We start from the raw sequence: 23859 nt of genomic DNA on the forward strand, positions 1-23859 counted from the left end.
TATAGAGAACAAACTAATGGTTGCCAGTGTGGAAGGGGGAGGAGGGGGCAATACGGGGTGGGGAAGTGAGAGATGTAAACTACTGGGTGTACGATAGGCTCAAAGATGTATTGTACAACACAGGGAATATAGCCAATATTTTGTAATAACAGTAAATGTAAAGTGACCTTTAGAAAGTATATAAAAACTTTTTAAAACAGAAATCATATTGAAAATTGGAAACAATTTAAATGTCCATCAACAGGAAAATGCACATATAAATTATTGTATTTCCGTACATGGGAATCCTACATAGCGAGGAAAGTACGTGAACTAGACAGATCTTTACGTGTCAGCATGGATGAACCTAGCAAAGATAACACTAAATAAAGCAAGTAAGAAGACAAAATATAGAATACTATATGCGGTTTATGAATACTTAAAAATGTAGCCTAAATAGAAAGACATCCATGCAGTGATGGAGACCAAGTTCAGAAGAGTGGTTACCCAGGGTCAGCTGGGTAGTGGTTGTGTTTGGGAAAGTGGTCACAGCAGGCTCTTCAACAGGAATGGTAATGTTTCAGTTCACATGCTGGCTGGAAGACGGAGGAGTGTCTGCGATATTATAATGTGAGCATGCTGCATGTGAAAGCCATTGCTGACCACATCTAGGGGATCTGATACGCGGGAGCTGGTAGTGGGTGGAGGCATCCAGAAGGTGGTGGTAGAAGAGGAACGTTGTATGCATAACACCTAAGGCCTGACCAGAGGACGACCACTGTTCTAGACACTGGACACAAATCCAACTTCTACGACCAATGTTAAACGACAAACTGAGGCATATTTAAAATAAGACTTTACGTGAGCAAAAATAGATTCAATTCAGGCACCACCAAAGCGGAAGCGGTGAGGAGCACTCCAGCCACAGGAGCTGCAGAGATGTTTATTTTAAAAGGGCAGAAGCAAAGCAAGGACATGACTGACTTGCTATAACTTTAAAGCCTAGTTGGTGGTTTGAGACTCGTTGTCCTCAGCAGTGTTCGCCACCCTGAGGCCTTGACAGGCTTAGATTTTTGTTGGTTTACGTAGGCGGCCGCATCACTAGAGCCACCGCAGGCTAACGGCCTCCTTGCAGGGTTAATTTACTAACACCAGTTGTCTGAGTCCTTACCCTTACTCAGTCACTTCACTTCCTACGCCTCAGTTTCTCTTCTGGAAAGTGGATATTCAGTAGTAAATTCTCTGTGGAGTTGTCAGTACCAAACAAAGTGATTATTAGTAACCACGATCATGTCCTGAATGCATGGAACACGTCACCATTTGCCAACTACCGTGTCAAGTTAGCAGAAACTACAGAAATTAAGAGCTCTCCACATAAATTCACACACCTGTGCACCAGGTAAAGGACCACAGGCAGACGTTCACTCAGCCTTTCGTGTGTCCCTCACGGAGTGCACGCTCTCTCCTGGGTGGGGGGAGCACAGACACTTACGGGAGTTTACTTTTAAAATGCGTTGATACAACCAGGTCTCAGTTTTGTTTGGATGAGTCAGCAAACGCTTTTTGGAAACCCCAAAGTCTCCACACCTCGTAGGTTTCGCGCTGCCTTAGTCTCAGAGCTCAAGCCCCTACTCTTCAGGCCGCGTCACCATGGGAGACAGGGCTGCGTGCGGACGCACGGCGAGCGTGCAGACGTCCTCGAGCCCCGCCCCAACGGTCCCGCCCGCTGACATAAACCCCAGCCCCGCGGCGTGGAGGGCATAGATGCCTGCGCCAACACCAGGCCATGTGGGGTCTCCGGAGCGCGGCATGGGGGTGTTGGCGTAGCTGGGGCCCGTTTCCCTATGTCTTCTGGCTGCGACGCCGGTCCAGCCGCAGCCGCCAGGCGGTGGGCGCCCGAGGGGCCGGGGACCCCAGGCGGGTGTGGCCATCGTGTCCGCAGCCAGTGTCCCCGAGGCTGTGCTCGGGCCATGATCACTCGGTGAAGCTGTGCCGGGACAGCGCGGCTGACTTCTTTCTGCGCTCTGAGGACCTGTGCGCACTGCAGGACTTGGTGCCTCTGCCCTCCATGCACGCTTCCCTGTGGGACGCCCCGCTGGACTTAAGGCCGACCGCCTCCGCGGGGTGCACTGGGCGCCGCTCCTGAGCACCCGCTGCCCCTGATCTGTATCCAGAGCTTCTTCCAGCCACGGCTTGTCGAGACAGGTTTGTACTTCCCGCTTCCAGGGCCCGTCGTGTTGGCGCTGAGAAGCGGGGTTTTCGATGGTGCAAGGTGAAGGGTGGGCACTAGAACCAGTGCCCAGTGCCCGGGAGTGCATGCACTAGACGGGGCGTGCGGCCTAGGACTCCTGCCATCTCGGTGACCCCGGCCGAGTGCCTTAAGGCTTCTAGGTCTCAGTGTTCTCATCTGTAGCGTGGGCTTAACAGGTCCCAGTCTCTGTGGTGGTTACAAGGATGCACTGGGTTAATGCTTCTAGACTCTACAAAGTAGAACACTTAGCACAGTTTGGAGCATCATTAATTGTTGCACAGATGTTATCTGTTCTGTTGAATGACTTTGCCTGGTACACACCAAAGCGATTAGGAAATGGATATATCCCAGCTTCATTTCCTTTCCATTCAAACAGAGTTCAGGAAAAATATTTTTTTTTCAATAGTCGTATCATATAGTGGAAAGAGCACTGGTGTGAAGGCAGCTTAGGGTTTGAATTCCAGGGCTTATGCTGTCTGTGGCCTGGGCAGGTTACTTTTGAACTGCAATCCCCACACTTGTAAGATGACATTAAAAGCCACTCTTTCTGTGGGTTCTTAGAATTAATTAAGCAGGTTATGTGTGTAAAGTAGCCTGGCACTTGAATGAGTTGTCAGAACCAAGGGCTGCTGGAGACGATGCTTCTGCCCTAGGTAATCTCCCCTTCTACTGGGCGGCAGGTAAACACAAGCACAGTAGTCAGTGCTCTGGAAGAAGTGAGTTCTGGTGCTACAGAGCATAGAATCTTTTTTTTAATTTAATTATTATTTTATATTGGAGGTTATTTGATGTACAATATTGTGTTAGTTTCAGGTGTACAGCAAAGTGGTTTAGTTATTCATATATCCATTCTTTTTCAGATTCTTTTCCTGTACAGTTTGTTACAGGATATGGAGTAGAGTTCCCTGTGCTATGCAGTAGGTCCTTGTGGATTATCTGTTTTATATAGAGTCGTGTGTATATGTTAATCCCAAACTCCTAATGTATCCTTCCCCCTCCCACCTTTCCCCTTTGCAGAGCACAGAATCTTGGAAGGGAAAGTTCAGGGTAGGCTTCTTGGAGGAGGTGCCATCCTTTCTAAGGATATGTAGAAGCTCCTGGGGTGGCAGGAGGGAGCAGTGTGTGTCAAAGTTTGAGAAATATAAGAAAATATGGCAAAACTAAGGTATAGGACTGGAACTCAGGGTTTGGGAAAGAAATGAGAGTTGATACTGGAAACTTAGTGGGGCCCAAGAGAAGGGGGCCTTGTTTGTCCTGTCACAAGTTTAGATGTTTATCCTGAAGGCTGTGGGAAACCCTAAAGAACAGTGAGATAGACTTGTGGTTTAGAGACTCACTCGGACCTCCATGTGCAAGGCACTTGATTGGGTGCAGGGTGAATTGTAATCTAAGGTTCCCACTTAAGTTATAAAAGGTTGGACTGGATTTTGCAGATCTGAGAGAGAATGGGTGAGGCCTGGTGACCAGTTAGAAAAGGGAGGGCAGCTAGCGTGGGTCACAGTTTACAGCTGCATCTTTTTGAGAGATACAGAGCACAGTAGAAAGGGATTGGGTGGCGAGAGGATCTTGCTTGATCTTCAGTGCTTTAAAGGGGCCTGGTAGACGGGTCTGGACCCAAGGTACAGATCTGGGCTTTTTGGGAGGACAGGTGTTTGAAGGCATGGTAGAGACTTAGGTTACCCACAAGAAGATCCAAAGAATCATAGGTCTGAGAGGTTTTTAAGTGGGTATATTTGAGGATGTTTATAAGCTGTGAGAAAGTAACCAGCAGAGAAAGGGTGTGAAGATGTAGGAGAGGAAATGATTGTTCATTTGTTTTCAAAAACTGAATACTCATCGTGTGCCTGGACCTTTTCTAGGATCTGGGGTTCACACCATCTGTTATCTCTTCTGCAAGGATAGTTCAACTCATCCCCTGGTGAAGAGAAGTCAGATTATTCTTTGCATCCCATTCAGATGTAGGAACTGTTCTGTACCTCTGAAGGGACTTTACTTAACCAGAGTAATAAGTTAGAAATCAAAAGAAATTAGAGCTGGAAGGGACCTTAAAGGCCACTGTACTTAATTTTGCCTAATATTTTACATTGAATGTAAGAAAAAATTATTGTAGAGCCCATTCTCTTCAGAGTTCCTTCACTGAACTTTCTTTATGTCTTGCATCCAGTGGGTCTGTCGTGTAAATTTTGGCCTCCTCCTAAATTTGCTTCTTCATCCATATTACATTTGGCCCAGACTATGGCAGAAACTCCTGGGTGGTTCACGGCCCCTGGATTCAGTTCCTCTAATTTTATCCGCCTGCTCGGGTTAAGTGATTTTCTAACATAAAAAGATGTGCTTAAAATAATGCTGCTAATGGCTTGCCCACACAGAGTTACTGCATAGTAGCCGCCCAGCGTGTGCTCTGCACGGAGGCGTGTAGTCTGAACTGTGTGCGGCCAAGCCTCATAGGGCTCTTTGCCCTGAGGAAGGGGAGCTTTTTGTGATCACTCCCTTTATCTAGTCGGTCCTTCAGCAGCGGGGAGCCTTTTTCTAATCAGCGGAGGCACCCTTACTCAGCCAGTGGTAGCCCCAGGTCTCACCACCTGTGGGATAAAAGCCATGCTTTCTCCCAGGCTTGCTTGGGCCAACGTCTCTTTCATTTCTGTCTCTTCTCACACTTGGACCCCTGGCCTTTAGTCATCCCCACCTGCAGTATTTACAGTGCCCAGCAGGAGTCAGGCTTGAGTGTCTTTTCACAGATGTTCCCTCTGCAGTTAATGCACCTCCTACTCCAACTCTGCATAGCCTCATCTTTCTAGATTCTGCTTCAGGGTTATCATGAAGCCATCACTTGGATATAACATTCTGCCTCCAAAGGAGCCTCTGTGCATAAAGTTTATGTTTCTTTATCTCATGTGATTGAAATTTTGAGTTTACACATGTCCCTCCTTAATGAAGGCTTTAAGGGCAGGAGTCGTTTCTAATCCTTAGCACAGAGCAGATGCTTTTTTTTAATGCTTTTTAATGATGATAAAATGTGTGTTTTAAATCACTTATTTTACAATAATTTTGCTTTAGCTTCTGGCAGAAATAAAGTTTACAGAAGTCGTGTTCCTGCGAAAAGAAATAAAGATGTGACCTTCCAATTGTGTAAAGCTCTTAAACGCTGTGTAAGTGCATCGGGTGCGCTAAGGAATGTGGAGCTAAGTGGGCTAGTTGTGAGAGAGAGAGGCTTAACTATGTTAACAAAGGTAAGCCTTCATTGTGTCCTGCCAACATTTGATAGTTGCTTTTGGGGCAAATTAAACCAGTAAAATTTTAAACTCTTCCTCCATATTAAAGGGATTGAATAAATTGGCCACTTTGGTGCACCTGTGTCTTGCGAATTGTCCAATTGGAGATGGAGGTTTAGAAAGTGAGTTTCAGTCTTGTTTATGTCTCTTCCCATCAGACTGGTCTCGTGATTTCCTACACACCATGTTACTTCCTGTCTACGTTTTCTTGGTGTTGTTCATGCCTGGATTGTCTCCTGTACCTGCTCAAACCTTGGTCCATTCTCATTTGTACCATGAAATTTTGTCATTCTGGATACTGTCAGAACTAATTTTACTTAACTTTGTGTTAAGCCACAAACCACACATTTTGTATATTTTCTGTGTTTTGTGTTTGTCTATATATTTATGGTTTCTCTTCAAGAAATATTATGGGAAGGGAAATAGCAAGATGTAAAGAGCAAAAAAGTCATCATTCTCTTTAAATTGTTAGAACATCTATCTGCAATCATAATTATGACGCACTGTGTTATGTGTTAAAATAGTAAATACATGTAACGTCCCGTAGGAGCAGCAAACTCAGTGGTGTTGGTGTGTGTCATGGAAGTAATCACAAAGCAGGTGACTGTTGGTTGGGGTCCTGAAACATTAGTGTGCCTTCCCTGTGTCCAGTAGTGGTCTGGAGGGGTCAGGAAGCCTGCTTTTCAATTTGAGGGAACAGAGGGTTTGAGGTCCTCTCTCTTCTATTGCTCTAGTATAGTATACTGCATAGCAGCTAATAAAATACTGGGTTTATAGTTGACATTTAAATCACTGATTGATCATTAAGATTGGGATGTATCTTTGGAAATGAAAATAGGAAGAATCTTATGCTTTTTCTTTTTTTCTTTTTTTTCCTATATCTGAAAAGGTATGTAGTACTTTGCTGAGTGGTTGGGAATAAAGTTTGCAGTATTCAGTGTATTCAGTTTTAGTATCTAAATAGAATTAAACTGTTGCTGTACACTGGAATAGCACTTTGTTACTGACAAGTTTTAGAATGCATCTGTTCATCAATTACCTGTTTGGGAAGATTGTAGTTAATGATTTTGAGAATGTGGCTATAAACCTCCAATTGACTCAAGAAAAGCAAATAAGTCAAGATTGACAAATATATAGGCTCTTCATCTTATTGTGTATGTGGGTTTTTTTCTTTTTAGTTATTTGTCAAGGTATAAAGAATTCTATCACACTTAAGAAAAGTTAAGTAAACTTCACGGGGTGTATTCTGACAAGGCAGGGAGCAGATCACATGGCCTAGATCTTAAAGGTGATTTTATGTTTAAACTTTCATGAAAACATATGTGATTGAAACACATTAATATATTGATACAGAGGGCAGTTAATTTTTGTCTTTTTTTTTTTTTTGCAGTACTGTTGTGGCCTCTCCCGTCATGGAGCACAGGCTCCGGACGCACAGGCTCAGCGGCCATGGCTCACGGGCCTAGCCCCTCCGTGGCATGTGGGATCTTCCCGGACCGGGGCACGAACCCGTGTCCCCTGCATCGGCAGGCAGACTCTCAACCACTGCGCCACCAGGGAAGCCCTAATTTTTGTCTTTTGATACATGTGAGTGCATCTTTCATTTTGCTGAAAGAATATGACCACTTTTCAGTTTGGGATTCTACCATTTAATAAAGATAGTCCACTTAATTTTAGAAATAAGAGATTTAATATATAATACCTAATAATACTTTTATGTATTTTTTTTACTGAAAACATTTATTGTAATACTGTGAAGAAACTATGTCATTATAGTCTTCAAGACTTAAATGAATCGTTTATTAGCTGCTGTAGTTTTTAAACTAATAAAAATCAGTACATCAGCAATTTGTAAATACAGTTTTTAAAATAATACCTTAAAACTTTACAGTGGTTATTATGACTGTATTTAGGCCTAAAGTTATTTAATAATTTGATATGAAGGCTTTTTAATAGTTTGATGATGCAGCTCAGGGATAGGTAAACTCTGGCTGGTAGGCCAGATGCAGCCCGTTGCCTGGTTTTGTAAAGGAAGTTTTTTTGGAACATAGTCGCACCCATTGTTAACATGGTAGTTATGGCTACTTTCACCCTACGCCAGTGGGGCAGAGTAGTTGCAACAGAAACTGTATAGCCCACAAATCTGGAAATGTTTAAATTTAGATTTTAAAAATTGAAAAATTCTTTGAGCCTATACAGGGCAAGTCCATTGACCCCTGAGGTAGAAAACAGTCAAGAACTTGGGTGCCGAAGCCAAGTGGCCTAGGTTCAAATTCCCTTTCTCCCATTTCATAGCTAGTGACCATGGGCAAATCACTTAACCTCTATGCCTCATTATGAGGTGTAAATGCACTCATTTGTATAAATAGTGCCTGGCACATACTAAGCACTGTGTAAGGGATTGCTGTTGTTTCTCCTTGGAGCTTTGATAAGTTATTGTTAATAGAAAAATGACACTAATGATTTTCCTTTTAGAGTAACAAAGGCATTTTGAGTCTTTTATTTTTTCAAGAATGTAATAAGACTTTTTTCATTTACAGTCAGTGTTCCCTGTTACCAAAATTTACTTTATGAATATAAAGAACTGAATGTCTTTAAGACAGTACTTTTGCTTAAATGTCAAACCATTATTTTTCCAAGGCACATCAAACTGGCTGTGCATAGTCCAGGCCTCTAAAGCTTGTGTGCATACCCTAGGTAGCATGTGAGATATACATTTTGTAAATATAGTTTTTAAAATAATGCTTGAGACATCCCTGGCGGTCCAGCAGTTAACACTATGTGCTCCCAATACAGGGGGCTTGGGTTCGATCCCTGCTCGAGGAACTAGATCCCACGTGCCTGCCATAACTAAGAGCCCACATGCCACAACTAAAATATCCGGCTTGCTGCAACTAAAGACCTGGCACAGCCAAACAAACAAATAAATAACTATTTATAAAAAATAAGTAAAATAAAATAATGCCTTAGGAGTTAGGAAAAGAAAATATTAGAACATTTTTACCTTTGTATTATTTTAAAAAATCTGTGTAGTTTATCATGTACATAAATTATATGTATGGAACTTTGTGTATATAATTTGTTAGTAAATAAGATGCATATTAAAAAGTTTTCTTATGGTTTGCCCAGTCAGGTGTTTGGAGACCACTGGAGGACAGAATGATGAAATTTAGAGCCTCAGCAATGATAGAATTTAGAACCAATTCCCTGACTTAGAAGATAAGGAAAATAATTCACAGACTGTAATTGAGTTGTCCAACTTTACATAAGTGTTCAGAAACAGGCTATCCAGTGGCTAGAATCTAATCACTGACCGAGTAGAATCTGGGTCACTGGACTCGTAAACCAGAAGTGACTGTTGAATTTCTCAGGTTGATGCTCCTGGCATATATGCTTGATATGTGTGTGTGTGTAAATCTCTGACATAATAAGCCATACTCAGTAGGCACACCCTGTTTCCTTATTCAGGCATCTTAATTTCATCCCATTACATCTTTGACATATCAGACTACCAGAAAGCATGAAGAAACCTGGGCTGAGAGTCTTCGTTCCAGGAGACCTGATCTTGACTGTATGGCTGGTTTGAGGCGCATCAGTCTGAACTGCACCACGCTCATTGGTGACCTGGGTGCAAGTGCTTTGGCAGAATCTCTTAGTGAGGATTTATGGCTTAGAGGTAAATTCTAAAATTGAAACTATTGAATTTTTAATATGAAATATGCTTAGCTTTTGGCATGATACTATTGTGATAGAATGTTTTTAAAGCCTCATTTTACTGATAGCTTTTATTTTGCTTTTAAACTTTCTCTGAAAGTTGCATATATCCTTTATAGAAAATACAGAGAAACAAGAGAACAATTACCTATAATTTTAATACCCAGACATAATCACTGTTCATTTTGGTGTATATACTTTCAGTCTTTTTTTTTTCTACAAATATATTTGTACACTTAGGGATTACAAAAATAGAATTGTAGTATACTTGCTATTTCATATTCCTGCTTTTTTCACTTAATGATGTATCATGTAGTATTGTGTCGTATTGATGTCCCATAGTTTAATCAATTCTTTGCAATTCGATTTAGACAGTTTGCATTTCCCTGTCAGAAACAATGTGAATACGTTGTATATACATCTCTGTGTCCATCGGGATTATTTCTGTAGAATAAGGTACTACAAGTGGAATGACTAAGTGTGACATATTTTTAAGACTTTTGATACACATGGCCAAATTACCACCCAGAAATGCTATGCCAATTTATAGTCCACCCCAACAGTAGATGTGAAGCCTGCCTCTCACAAACAGTGGCTTGTAGCACTTGTAGAAAAATGTAAAACTACAAAAATGAGTACCTCTCCATTTTCTATGCAAGTGGGATTACTCCAAATTTTATAACTTTTCTCAATTAATTTAGTATGAGCATTTTAGCAAGTCAGTAAATTTGCATCTCCTGCATCATTTTTTGTGATTGTTCAGTATTTCATTATATGAATATGCCACAGTGCACGTAGCTTATCCATGCTTGTATATAAGCTTTGTCCAGTTTTTCAGTTACAAATAGTACTCTGATATATATCCTTACCTATATCTCTGACTATTTCTTTTGGTTAAATTCTTAGAAAGAGAGTTGTTGGATCAAAAGGGTATAGACATTATTTAAAGGCTTTTCTTACAGAATCTTGGCTTCATCTGATAGGAAAATAACTACATTTTGTTTTATTTTGTATTCATTTGATTTACTGGTGAGGTTTACTGGCTGTTTGTATTAATTTGGCTATTTGGTTAATTATACCCTGTGTCCATTCTTCTGTAGTGAGAGTTTGTAAGGGTTGTATCATATCCTGTCAGATCTGTATGTCTTACTTGCTATTTCTATGTGTCATGGGGGTGTTGAAAGACTCCAGTTATTTTAATGTGATGGTCCACACAACACTTAAAAAAAGACTCATCGTAGTTTCCTTTCATGTAATATTTTTTAATACCTGTGCTTTGGTGATGATCCCTTTGGTTTAAATGAGTAGGTTGTTCAGCCCCAGAACTACTAGAATTCATGTTCAGTGTTTCTGGTTTTTGTCTGACTTTTTATGGAGAGAGTTCTTGACCATCATACTTTCATGATAGGTTTTTACTATGTATTCTCTATTCACACATTGTTTGAATTTGTTATTATTTGTATCCTCTTAGACTTGTCCTTTTTTCCTCTAAAACTAACAGTTATTACATTTCTTCTATTTTGTTTTCCCCTTTTAGCTAGTTTCAAGTGTGATTTGGAGCTGAAGATCATGATCAAAAGAATGCAGTGCATTTCTGAGCTCCACCAGGTTTTGCTTGTGAGGTTTACATGCCTCTGCCGCCCTTGCTAATTATGAACTGAGATTCATTTTGTGATGCTTTTTGCTCATACGTTATATACAGTTATTCTTCAGTTCTGTAATTGTAAAATATGTTGGATGATTTATTGATACTAAAACCAGGGTTATCATTGCACATTCAAGAAGAGGTATTTAAACTGGATCATGCATTATGTGTGTGCATATACGTTTCTGTTTTTTTCCATACCCAAAATTACAAACCTGCCATGACTTGTCTTGTGCAGGACTCTTCCACATGTGAGAAAATGAGAGTTGTCTATATGTTAAATCTGTAGAGTTAGGAAGTGACCTTTGTCTTTCATCGAAAACACTTGACCTGTAGCAGTGTGGCCTCACCAGTGAAGGAGCAAAGGCTTTACTAAAGGCCCTTGAAACCAACAGAACTCTGCTCGTTCTGGATATAAGAAAAAATCCACTTGTTGGTATGTGGTCACTTTTTTGAAATTGATAAACACGTAGCAAAACAAAAAGAATTTGTTCACGTATTGACAGTTTTTTTTAAAATTTAATGTGTTTAACTTTGCTCATCACACACAGTTGGCCCTTGAACAACGTAGGGTTAGTGGTGCCGACCCCTACGCAGTTGAAAATCTGGGTATAAGTTTATAGTCAGTGGTTCCACATCTGTGGATTCAACCAACCTTGGATCGTGTAGGACGATAGTACATATTTATTGAAAAATATGCGTGTGTCAATGGACCCGCGAGGTTCAAACCCATGTTGTTCAAGCTTCAACTGTACTTTTCTAGTGTTGCACTTCCCTTATGTTTTTAGCAGATAATGTACTAATTAAAGTGAATTTTACTTGTAAATTGTTCTTATCTCTACTCTGAATAGAGGTGAACCTAGATACTAAGCCTACTTCCACCAAGAGCATTCTTTCTTTCCTGTGCAACCTCTGAATTCTTGCCAGGAGCACTTTATTCATTTGTCAGAATCACAAGCAATTTTTAAAATATCTTCTGTGTGCCAGATATGGGTTTAGGCACTAGGGATAAAGCAGTGAACCAGACAGACAAAAGTCTTGCCCTCGTGGAGCTTACATTCTAGTGAAGGAGTTCAGATAGAAATGAGTAAACAGATAAGTAATATAATTTTAGAGAGTAGGAAGTGCAAAAATATCTTAAAGTAAGGAGAGTGAGGGAGTTCAGATAGAAATGAGTAAACAGATAAGTAATATAATTTTAGAGGGTAGGAAGTGCAAAAATATCTTAAAGTAAGGAGAGCAAGGGAGAGCAGGTAGGACTCCATTGGATAGGTTTGTTAGGGGACAGCTTCACTGGAGAAGTGGCATTTGAACAGAGACATGAATGAAGAGAGGAGCAAGCCATGGAAGAACTGGAGTAAGCACATTCCAGGACAAGGAGGCAATGAGTATGCAGGCATGTAGGTGGGTGGAGTATTTAAGGAAAAGCAAGGAGGCCAACATGGCCAGAGTACCGAGTGAAGAAGAGTGTGGTATGACATGAGGTCAAGGAGCTAGCCAGGGGTCTGCTCTTGTAAAGTCTTGAAGGCCAGAGTAAAGATGTGGATTATTCTAAATGAGTAGAGGGGTTTGAACTGGAAAAAGGCATGATCCAAATAGTATCTCAATAAGGTGACCTGGTATAGAGAATGGACTTGGGAGGATAAAGAAGAGAAACAGGGAGACCAGTTAGGAGACTGTCACAGTGCTCCAAATAAGAGATGTTTATGGCCTAGGTTAGGTTGGAAGTTTGGAGCAAGTGAAAAGTGGTTGAATTCAGGTTGTGTTTTGAGGGTGTAGCTATCAAGACCTGCAGATAGATTAGATGTGGGGTATGAAGGAAATAGTAACAAGGAGACAAGTCGTTGATGATTATGTGTGCAACAGGGTGGTATCCCTTAGAAGAAGGGGGCTGATGGGAGGAGCAGCTTTTGAGGGACTATCAGGACTTTGGTTTGTTATCTTGGATGCCCTTTAGGTATCTAAGCGTCTGGATGGTGCTCAGACTGTACTTTCTATCCAAAGGTATCTAAAGCCACTTTAGATGCAAAATGTTTAAAGCTGACCTTTGCTGCTGCCAAAATAGTAGCCACTGGGGGCAGTCTGCAAGATGGCATCTTAGGTTTTTGAGGAAGAAATTAGAATACACAAAGGGGGAAATAAGTGTATAATTACATAATGTAGATTTCATATTTAATTTTATGGGAAAAGCAATAATTAGTTGGCTTTTGGTTTTAAATGGAAATAGCCACTCATTGGGAAATAATTACTCTAATTTCAATTTATTTTACTTTAAATCATTCTGTGCTGAAAGCAGTTACCAAAAAAGGTCTCCAGAATGGAAGGAGTGCCAAGTCAGAGGTATATAACATGTTTTAATTCTCTCAGAAGAATTTCTCTTTAATGGCTTGTTTTTCTTTCCTTCTTAAAAGAAAATTATCAAGGTACTTTCTGCCATCTTAAAACTAAGTTTTTAGTCAAATGAAATGGCTTTTCTGTCTTTGAAAATGTTGTGTGATGCTTTAATTTAGCTTCCCAGAAATGCAGATTGAAGACCTTTTATTAACTTAAAATATCTTAATTTCTAATGAAGATCAAACCCTCCTAAACTACCTGTAACTTAAATGGCATATTTATCATTTCTCTCTCAGTACCAGTGGATAACTTCTCCATCGGTGAAGGAACCATCCAAAGCTTCTAGACGGAAAAAGAGAACTATAATTTTGGAAAGTGGTCGAAAAGGAAAAGCTACTATTAGAATTGGTAACTCTTTTTTTCTTTTTTTTTTTTTTTTTGCGGTACGCGGGCCTCTCACTGTTGTGGAGCACAGGCTCCGGACGCGCAGGCTCAGCAGCCATGGCTCACGGGCCCAGCAGCTCCGCGGCATGTGGGATCCTCCCGGACCGGGGCACGAACCCGTGTCCCCTGCATCGGCAGGCGGACTGTCAACCACTGCGCCACCATGGAAGCCCTCTTTCTTTTTTTTAATGCTACTAGAACTTATACCCCTTATATTTTCTGGTGTGCTAAAATTAAAACAGCTTTAATGGTTATTCCTTAACGGTTAATTACTTCCTTAACGGTGAGCTGTTAATATTATTTGTGGTTCTTATGGAACGTACCTAGGATGTTCCTGACACATAGTGTTTAATATTTATTAGATATTAATTTTAATATGATAAAGCTCTTGAAGTGACAAAATCCATATCCAGATACGAGGTCACCTTTTCTCCCTTCCATGTGGGGTCCAGGCCTTAGGAAAGAGGGAAGCATGTGATGTGTCTGTTGACAACCCCAAAATAAAATAAAGTAGGCAGAGCCCTTGGCACTTTACAGGTATGAATACCTTTTATTGTCATCAGAACCCTGTGAACAGACAGTGTTTTACCGCAGTGCAGACAGGTTAGGGTCAGGTGCAGCGGGGAAGTGGGATCAGGCAGGATAAGAACATGGGGTGATTGGTGGGGGGGCTGTTTCCAGAGCCTTTACTAAGGAAACAACAAAAATCACAGATGATAATGACTGTTTTTTCAAAATGCAGGAATCAGTGGAAAAACTAGAAATGATCATGTTCAGAATTGTCATCAGTTGTGTCTTAGTAGAAGTCAGTTACTTTCCCATAAGCCAGAAATAACACTGAAAAACAAGGAAAGATCCCATTTGCAATAGTCACAAAAATTAGTAAATATCTAGAAGCCAGTTCAGTGTTCTCCTGAAAAAGTTAGTGCAAAAGGATAGATGAAACATTTTAAACATATATGTTAACATTAATAAAATGTAATGTTAACATACGATCTATTAACGTATAAAGCCACGGGCAGAGGGAAACAGAGATTGGAGGAAAAGCCCAGAAACAGGTCCTTGTTTACTTGAGAATTGTATTTTAACTTAGACAATTTTACAGTCTAACTTGACTTTTTGTCTAATTGATTGATTGAAGCACTGATAATTCATTTAAACAGAAATTAGATATTTGCATCATAGCATACACAAATTCTAGTCAGTCGAAAAGATGCAAAGACAACTAAATGCAAGAAGCAAATATAAAATACAGGAGAGAATTTCTGTGTAAGTGTAGGGAGTACAGAAGCCTTCCTAAGTAAGCCATAAAACTCAGAAGCCATAAAGTAAAAGATATTTAATTCCATGAAAATTTAAAACTTTTCTACAGTTCAAGACGTAAACAAAACAAAATGACAGACACCAAAGTTGGGTAGTGTATTAACATATAAAGGTTACTGTTGATATAGAGAAGAACCCACAAATAAATGAAAAAGGATAAGCAAATTTTAAAAAGGCAGGGGGTGGTTTCTACCTGTATGAGCAAACAACTCGGAAGAAACAGAGCTGGCTACTAGACAGTTGAAGAGGGGCCAATTTCTTTAGGAAATGCAGATTAAAACCATGGGATTTTCTTCCCCTCTGATGGGCAGAAATTCTAAAGACTGATAACATCTGGTGTAGACGAGGGAACAAACACACTTTGCCTATGTTAAGTATAATAAATGTGTTCAATTTTGGAGTGAGGTTTGCAGGCTCCATCAAAGTTCAAAACTCTCTTGCTCTTTGACCAAAGACTTTTACTTCTAGGCACCTGCCCTCTGCCAGTACTCTGCCTTGCACAGAAGTGTGCATAAAATCAGGCACCCGCAAGTCCAATGAGGGATACTTACATAATGGGGAAAATCTAGAGACAACCCGGATGTCCTTCAGGAGGGGTCTGATGAAGGAAATTAGGATCCATCCGTGGTATGGAGTAACGTGTGTGTGGAGAACGGGGAAGGCCTGTGAGCAAACTGGGAAGATGACCTGATACATCATGAGGTCAAAAGGAAAAAGAGCAGGTGTAGAAAAGGACATTTCTATGATTCCACTTAGAAAGCCACAGTGTTTGTATTTGTAAATACTATGTATATATGTACATACGGAAACACGCATATATACACGTATACACATTTGTGTATCTGATCCTGAAAATGCCCAAAAAACTGTTATTGGCAACCACCTCTATGGAAGGGAATAGATCTTTATATTTTTACTCTAGTTTTCCTAATCGTGTGCAAATTTAGAGTTAATTTTTTATTTAAAAGTTAGGCAGTCAGGAGAGGCCTAGTGACTGTTTTGTGGGCTTCTCTCACCTCAGGATGCACTCTTCGCGCCCTTCTTGTTTCTGGTTTGTCTTTTGGAGCAGACACCACTGAAACGAGCGTCTTGTCATCGCTTGCCAGCTGCCTGCGGTTCTCTTGCGCCCTACTAACCATCACCACCTTTGTGAGATGCTGTTTCGTGCTGAGGTGGTGCCTTTCCCCTCACACACACCCATCTGGTACCTTGGGAAGTCCAGGGGTTTCTCAGTGGGCATTCTAGAATACTCATCCCAGAGATGCAGTGGGTTTTTCAGCCACATGCATTTGGGGAAAACTCTGTTCCTGTATGAATTATCCTCTTGGGAGTTCACGATTCACCAGAGCTCTTGAGACGCTCTAGGAAGTTGAGTCCAGAAACCTGTGTAGCCCTGTTAATTCAGGATTTCCTAAATTTCTGTGACTGACTGTGGCACCACTTTTCCAGTCACAACCATCCTTATCCGCTTCCGTCCTAGACTCCCTGGGGAGTGCTGCTCAGACTCTGTCCTGGAAGCTTTGTAGTCCCAGGATTGCCTGCTGCTTCTACACCCACCCGGCCCCCTGCTAGCGCTCTGTCAGCCTGGCACCTTCTCCGTGCCCCCAACACATTCGGCCACAGGCCCTGCCCCTGCTGTGGGATTTAGTGATAACTCCTGGGAGCGGTGGCCCAGCACAGCCCACGGCAGTGCTCGGTGTGGCTCACAGGGTTTAAAACACACAATTTGAGCCCTTACTGGAACATGGGAAGATGATTTAAATCCAGATGTCTTATTTCATAATCCCCGTGTCTCTGAAAGTGGGAGAAACAGACTGGGAGGGCCGTATGTTTCAAGCAAAAGGGAGACTGTTTCTCTGTGGAAGTAAAAAATGGGCCCTCACAGTTAACAGGTAATGTAGGGGGTTTGTGCTGAGTCTGTCATGTTGGGCCTGTTATACTCATTTATATGACCGTTGGGTCCTTATTGGCATTTTCACTTACTGCCCATGCTTGAAACTCCCCAGTGTCCCTGTCTTGATCACGAGCCCTAATTCTGTTGACCTAGAAAGTTCTTTGTGGGAGCTTTCTAGCAGGCCTCTCCCCCAGTGTCCCCACCCTCCAGCCCCTGTGTCCTAGTGCTTTTTCTACAACGCAGAACTCCTTGTTGTGCAGACCTGATTGCTCCTCGTGCTCCAGGATCCGATGGATCCAGTTCCCAGGAGAGCGTGTCTGCAGGGCCCTCTGCGGTCTGCAGTCCTGCCCCCAGCCAGGCACCCAGCACCCCAGGTGCTGCAGAGAACTTGCTGCGGTCCCCCGTGCCTTGGCAGAGACAGCTGTCTGCCAGGTGCCTTTCCTTCGTCTCCCCCTGTCCTGACCCTTCCCACCTCCCTTCCGCTGAAACCTTCAACCTTCCCTTGGGCAGAGGTACTTGCTCAGCTCTGTGCTTCCACAGCGCTTATCCTGTGGAATCTGAATTCCCTCCACAGCCGTCTTGCTAGGTTGGGAGCAGCTGATTCCCCTTCATCTTTTTCTTCCTTCCCTCAGCCCCACAGCAGGGACACTCTCAGGCACCGTGCAAATTTAATCTTCAATTTCTAGTTGTTATGACATTATTGCTGTCAGGATACCACCTACGTTCACAGTAGGATTGGTAAATGTGTGGGGGACGACTGTAAAGACAGATTCTTTGTAAATCCAGGTTCTTAATTCTTCCCCCTTTTAATATTTTTTCCCCTTAAATCACGTGTCCTTCTTGCTGCTCCAGCTCTATAATTGGACTGTCACCTGGGGAGCCTGAGGCAGCAGAATATCAAAGAGGGTAGACACTACATTTTTAATGTCAGTGTCAACCAGGATACCTACTACCTGTGCAAAGGGGGGCCCGGAATTCAGGCTCAAAGCCTGTTACCAGATACTTGGTTTCCCTGCTTGCGTCTCTTCTGTCTGTCGACGTGCACTTGACTCCTATTAACTTTAACAGGAATTATGTGTGTGCCATGAGGGCTGAGCATAGCTTTTAATGGGGGCTTCCTCACACTGCTTTTCTTTGCTGTTTACTTTTAATGAATCCCACCCTGTAGAAGTGGAAGAATAAAATAGGATGTGCTTGAGAAAATGGAGAGAGTTATGACATATTTTCCTTGTAATCCAGAATAGCATGTCAGCTCTTCTTCTGTTTGTCTCCTTTGGTTGTCAGCAGAAGATAATTTTGGCTTGCTCACTCTCCAAATCAGAAACTGAAGTCCAATACTAACGTATCCTAGATGAAACTTGACCCATTCATTTTTGAGAGTCTGTATGATCCCTGTGCAAGGTGCGGAGAATGACAAGACAACTCTGTTGACTTCAATTGATATTTACATAGCATTGAATGTGTTCCAGATGCTGTTCTAAATTCTATCAGTTATCTACTTTTGCATCATAGAACACTTCAAGACTGTGACTGAAAACCACAGCCATTTCTTTTGCTCAGGATTCTTTTCAGTCAGCAGGTGGGGCTGGGCTCAGTGGGGTGGTTTCTTCTGCTGGTCTCATCTGAGATCACTTATTCAACCAAAGTCATCTGGTGATCCACCTAGAGTCTAAATGTGCCCCCTCATCTGTCTGGCAGCTGGTGCTGGCTGTGGGCTGGGCCTGTTATTTCCAGCAGGCTAGCTCGGGCTTGCTTCCATGGCAGTGATGTTTTAAGAGGGCAGGTATAGAAGCCTCATGCCCCTTGAGGCCTCAGCTTGGAAGTTGCACAGCATCACTCTTGTTGCAGTCTCTTGGTCAAAGCAAGTCCACAAGGCCAGCCCAGATTCAAAAGGTGTGGAGCACTAGACCCCACCTCTTGCTGGGAGGGATGCAGAGAATTTGTGGCCATTTAGTCCTCACATCAGAGAGGCACAACAGAGAGATTTAGTAACTTGTTCAAGGTCACACAGCTTGGGACAATACAGTGTTTTAAGTGCTTTGAAAGCTGCTGCTCATTATTTTTAAATCTTACCGCCACTATTCGGACCAACTTATTTTTTTTCTCTGCAGCCTTGTAGAGAAAGGGTCATTCACATTGCTGTGTGGCTGCCATGGGTTGAAAGCTTCATCTATGTTGTACCACTGAACTGTCATAACTAGTATGAAATGGAGATATTATTATTATTGCTAATATTCAGATGAGGAAACTGAGGCTCTTGGAAATTAAGTATGAGTCGTATAAGAGAATGTTAACTCACTGTTCCATATGCAAGAGTGATCTCCCTAAGTAAATGATAAATGTGCTGGCACAGATCTTTTTTTTTAATCTCTTGTTTGCATCTGGAAAATGGTTTTTAAAACTTTTCTGTTGCTTTGTTAATGGCAGTTGCACATTGCAGAAAAATAGCTGGAAGAAAAAACATGTTTTTCAGATGTCCAGTGCAGGCCCAGAATAGAAGCAAGATGAATATTCCATTCCGCATTGGCAACACCAAAGGAGATGATGCTTTAGAAAAAAGATTTCTCGACAAAGCTCTTGAACTCAGTATGATCTCCCTGAAAGGGCATAGGTGGTGAGTACGTGTCCCATCCAGAAGCTTGTCAGAGAATTGGTTTAGTTTTCAGACGCTGAAGGAGACACATCTAGGAGCCTGCCCATCCTCTAGTAGCAGTTATTGTAACTAGTTGGGAAAGACCGTTTGTTACGGGGGTGCTCCTGCTGCTGCTTACAGGCCCCTTAGCACGATTCCACGGCCGAGAGCACGGGGGGGGGCGGGCCACACCTTCTAGGAGCTTTGGTCAAAATTTCCTTTGAAAATCTCTGCTCTGAAAGCACAAAGGGTGCCATCCCATCTCTAGTGCAGCTGGCACAAGCCTGTTCAGTGTAAGAACAGACACTGTTGCTCCCCTGAACATCAGAGAGAGTAGTTAATTCTGTGAGCTCCATGGAAGATGTATGTTTTCACGCATGAGAATAGCTGCCCGCTCCCTGCCGCCTGCACAGCAGGCTCATTGAAGAGTTGAGCTAACCTAGGTTACCTGTGAGCATGACGGTCCTTCGCTGCCGTTGGAAAGGAATTTTCTAATGACTGAGATGTGTGACGCTCCTGGCCACCTGCAGGGGCTTTCAGGTGGGAGGTTGGACACGACGGCCTCAGGTGCCGTGACTCTCGCAGGAGCTGGTGACGGGAAGGAGGGTCATCCTGATGCTCAACCAGATGCTCCTGTTCTTAACAGCTGCATCGGTGGTTCTTCTGGGTCCGTGGGAGGCATTCAGGCCTCTCTGTATAATGCTGTCACCATCGAAGATGTCAGAAGCTGGCAGCCTTCATGAAGCATTTTTTGGAGATGCACCAGCTATGAGACATCCTAACTAATATACACTCTGCCCTTGAACAGTGTACAAAATTGAAAGTCACCTGGGCATGGCTAAAAAACACAGTATTTTTTTCGAATGAACATACTTATGATAGATTTTCTTCTTTTTTCAGAGAACACAAAAGCATCCACAGCTATCCCAAGCTGTTGAAACTTAACCTTAATTCTGACTTGAACTGGAAGCTTTTAAAAAGTCTTCTCTTACTTTTCTACCAAATTCCAGCTACTGTTGTCTTTGCTGCTACTTTTTCTGCCTAGATCTCATATTCAAAGCTGCCTATGGGTTTAATTATATGCCAGTTGCAGGTTATTATTTTTAGAGAAACACAGACACACAGCATGGAGGGTGGGTGGGGCCCTCTAGGTGCTGAATTTTGATCCTTTGCAAGATGACAGCAGTGGGGTCTTCTGGATTCTTTCTTTATACGGTTGTTCTCATAAAGCGATAGAAGTGACTTACTATATGTTTATATAGCAAGGTCTGTTTTTACTACCAAATAGTTTATATATCTATGCATTTATATCTCTGTGCCTTTATATTTCTAATAATACAGTTCTTGTTGGTATATGTTGAGACTTTGAGAATTTGTTAGGATCCTTGACCTTGTGCATTAGAGTGTTAGGTTCTCAACAGTGATGTGCCTCCCCTTCCCCCTCCCCTCTCCCTTTTTAAGCTGCTTCACAAGATTTGGAAGCTCCCTGATTCACTTTTCCTTTCCTTTCAGTGGGTAGAAGATCAGTTGGTTGGTTGGTTGGTTGGTTTTGTTTTTCAGTTATGCTGTTAAACTAAAAATCTGTGTTAGGGCCTCCCTGGTGGCGCAGTGGTTGAGAGTCCGCCTGCCGATGCAGGGGATACGGGTTCGTGCCCCGGTCTGGGAGGATCCCATATGCCGCGGAGCGGCTGGGCCCATGAGCCATGGCCGCTGGGCCTGCGCATCCGGAGCCTGTGCTCCGCAACGGGAGAGGCCACAACAGTGAGAGGCCCGCATACCGCAAAAAGAAAAAAAAAATAAATAAAAATCTGTGTTAAATTCCCTTACTGTTGCTTCACGTGATTGTTCTCCTTCTGGTGTTTGACCAGTGATGCCGAAGAAGGAAGATCTTTGCTGAATAGTCTTTTCCCCTATTGTTCATCCATTGTCAGTGTTTTATGTTGACCGTGTGAAGGACATTAAAGTCCTAAAACATCTAAACCTTTGTCAATGAATTTCTTTACATGCTTTTTAGATGGATTGTTCTTTTAAAAACTTTATGCTGGGAAAACTTGAGTCTAAAAATAGCATCTGTGAAGGGTATTTTTTTCAGAACCGTGTAAGACTTGAGTCCTGTACCTCCATGTTTTTAATGATTCAGCGTACTGGTAGCTTTCCGTTGGCTTTTGGAATGGATGTTATCAACAGACCACCTTACAACACAGCTCACGATATAAAGTTGTATGAACTTTGTCCCACTTAGGCTGGAAACATGCCACTAGGACAGTTTTGAGCCATCTTTGTGTTTCGCTGGATTGTGTAATGAGGACTACACTGATCTTTTGTCCCAGCTCTGCACCAATTAGTTGGGTTAGTTGGGTTTCCTGCTTAGGGCTAAACCTTGCCAGTCATGGTTCTCTCATCTGTAAAAAGGAGGATTGAAATAACTCCCCCACTTATCTCAGGGATGTTTGAAGAGCTTAAAACAAGGGCTCAGTGCAGGATGTGACTGTTTAAACACAGTAAATGTTTCAACAGCAAAAGCCGGCCAGTCCATGGACGCCATCCAAGTGTTCACATATAATAGTGCTCAGAGTCTATTTTGCCTACTTCCTCATCCATTCGTATGATGGTTCCAAGTCCCTGTGGTTTGTACCGGCCCCAAATCTCTTGAATCTCCACTTATTTCCATTCCCATTGCCACAGCCAGCTCTGTCAGCCCTCAGTGGATCATTTCAGCAGCCTCATCTGCCCCCACCTGCCCCTACCAGCACAGCCAGTTGGACCATCACTTCCCCTTCATGCTCCTCCTTGGTTCATTAAAATCCCAGACTTCTGAGCCCAACGGTCACAGCTTTGTGGTGTCTAGTCTGGCTTCTTCTTTCTTGTGTTTCTGGTTCTTGGAATGTGGCGAGCATATATGCCCGTGCTACGTCGGGTAAGGCTGGAGTTTCTGCCCCCCCTCAGCAAGACTGATGTTCCTTCAAGACGCCTGCCAACCTCCTGAGCTTCTTTGTGGCTCCTGCATTGGAAGGATGTGCTTTTCCTTTGTTCTTATAAGCGTGACCCTTTTATCCCATCACAGCACCTCCATTCTGTGTTTTCCTGTGCCGAGGGTGTCTGCTTACGTGCCTTCCCCATCGGAGCAAGGAACAAGCCCTGTTTCTCCACCTCCATCACCTGGCATCCTGCCTTGCCCTTAGGAGGTGCTCAACGACTATGTGTTTAATGAATGGAAAGGCAGGGCTTCCTGAATTTTGCAAACAGCCTGCAGTAAAGGCAGAGGTACAATCTCACATACGTGGATGTTTTAATTTTTCAAAAGCTTACTATATAATTTCATTTTTAACTAAAATTTAAAATCTTGGAGGGCTCCCAGACTCTTCTTTACATATGTGTGAAAGTGTTTGGAAAACGGCGAGCAACTGCATTCATACCAGGACAAAGGGTAGTCACTGTTGTCTGGAGCACAGATCGCTGGAAGATACTCATTGAACGAAAACCTTGACCTTTGAATGTCTCCAGTGAGTGAATGGACGCCAGTCTGCTGACCACGTGGAGAGTGGGGAAGGGGAGATAAGGATGCAGGCCCCGGGTCTACAGGCTGCGGGAGCCACAACTGGCCAGTCTTTAAGGTTAAAAGCAAAGTGGACAGACAGGTGTCTTTCAGGCCCTGGGAAATCTGTGTAAGCCTTGGTGGCCTCACGTTCCTTCAGATCGTCCGGAGTGTCCTCCTTCTTCTCCCAAACTGTTTTTGTTTATTTTTCTCTTTCAAAATTTGACAACACATAACCATGTTAATACCACCTAAGTGAGAAAAAACAGATTTGTTCCCACATTGCTTATGTTTACCTGCACACACTGCTTTATCCCCAGCACTCTGGCTCTGTTCTTTGCCTGCACAAGAAACAAAATTGTTCTGTTCGGCGCTAGTCTATGTTTATCTAAACATCTAATGCTGTCTCATCACAACTTAGCAGATGCTGGAAGGTTTGGCCAGCCCTTAGGTGGAGTATGTGATGTAACAAATAATTAGTCCCTTTTCTCCCCTTTAGAGCTTAAGGAGCCACTAAGACCCTGTAAAATGGACAAGATCCATTGATAGATGTCCAGCTCTGCCTAAGGCCCTTGCAGGTCTGGCCTTGTATCACTCTGGGATTAATGTTGGTTGTATTGTGTTCTTTGGATGGAAAATAAAATGAGGAAGAATTTTCTCACATTTGATCCGAATGAACATAATTAAAAAGTGAAATGCTACTGCGTCTGCAAAGAAATCAATAACTTTAATTGGGAAGAAGATTCCCTGCCTCTGTTAGTAATGGGGCTCTTGGTAATTTAGAATCAGAATCCATGACAGCTTGTGATGAATTGGCTCCTTTTGGGCTAAAGAAG

The sequence above is a fragment of the Mesoplodon mirus genome (genome assembly GCF_964341445.2).
Source record: "Mesoplodon mirus genome assembly, contig: SUPER_3_unloc_1, whole genome shotgun sequence".
NCBI lineage: Eukaryota > Metazoa > Chordata > Mammalia > Artiodactyla > Ziphiidae > Mesoplodon > Mesoplodon mirus.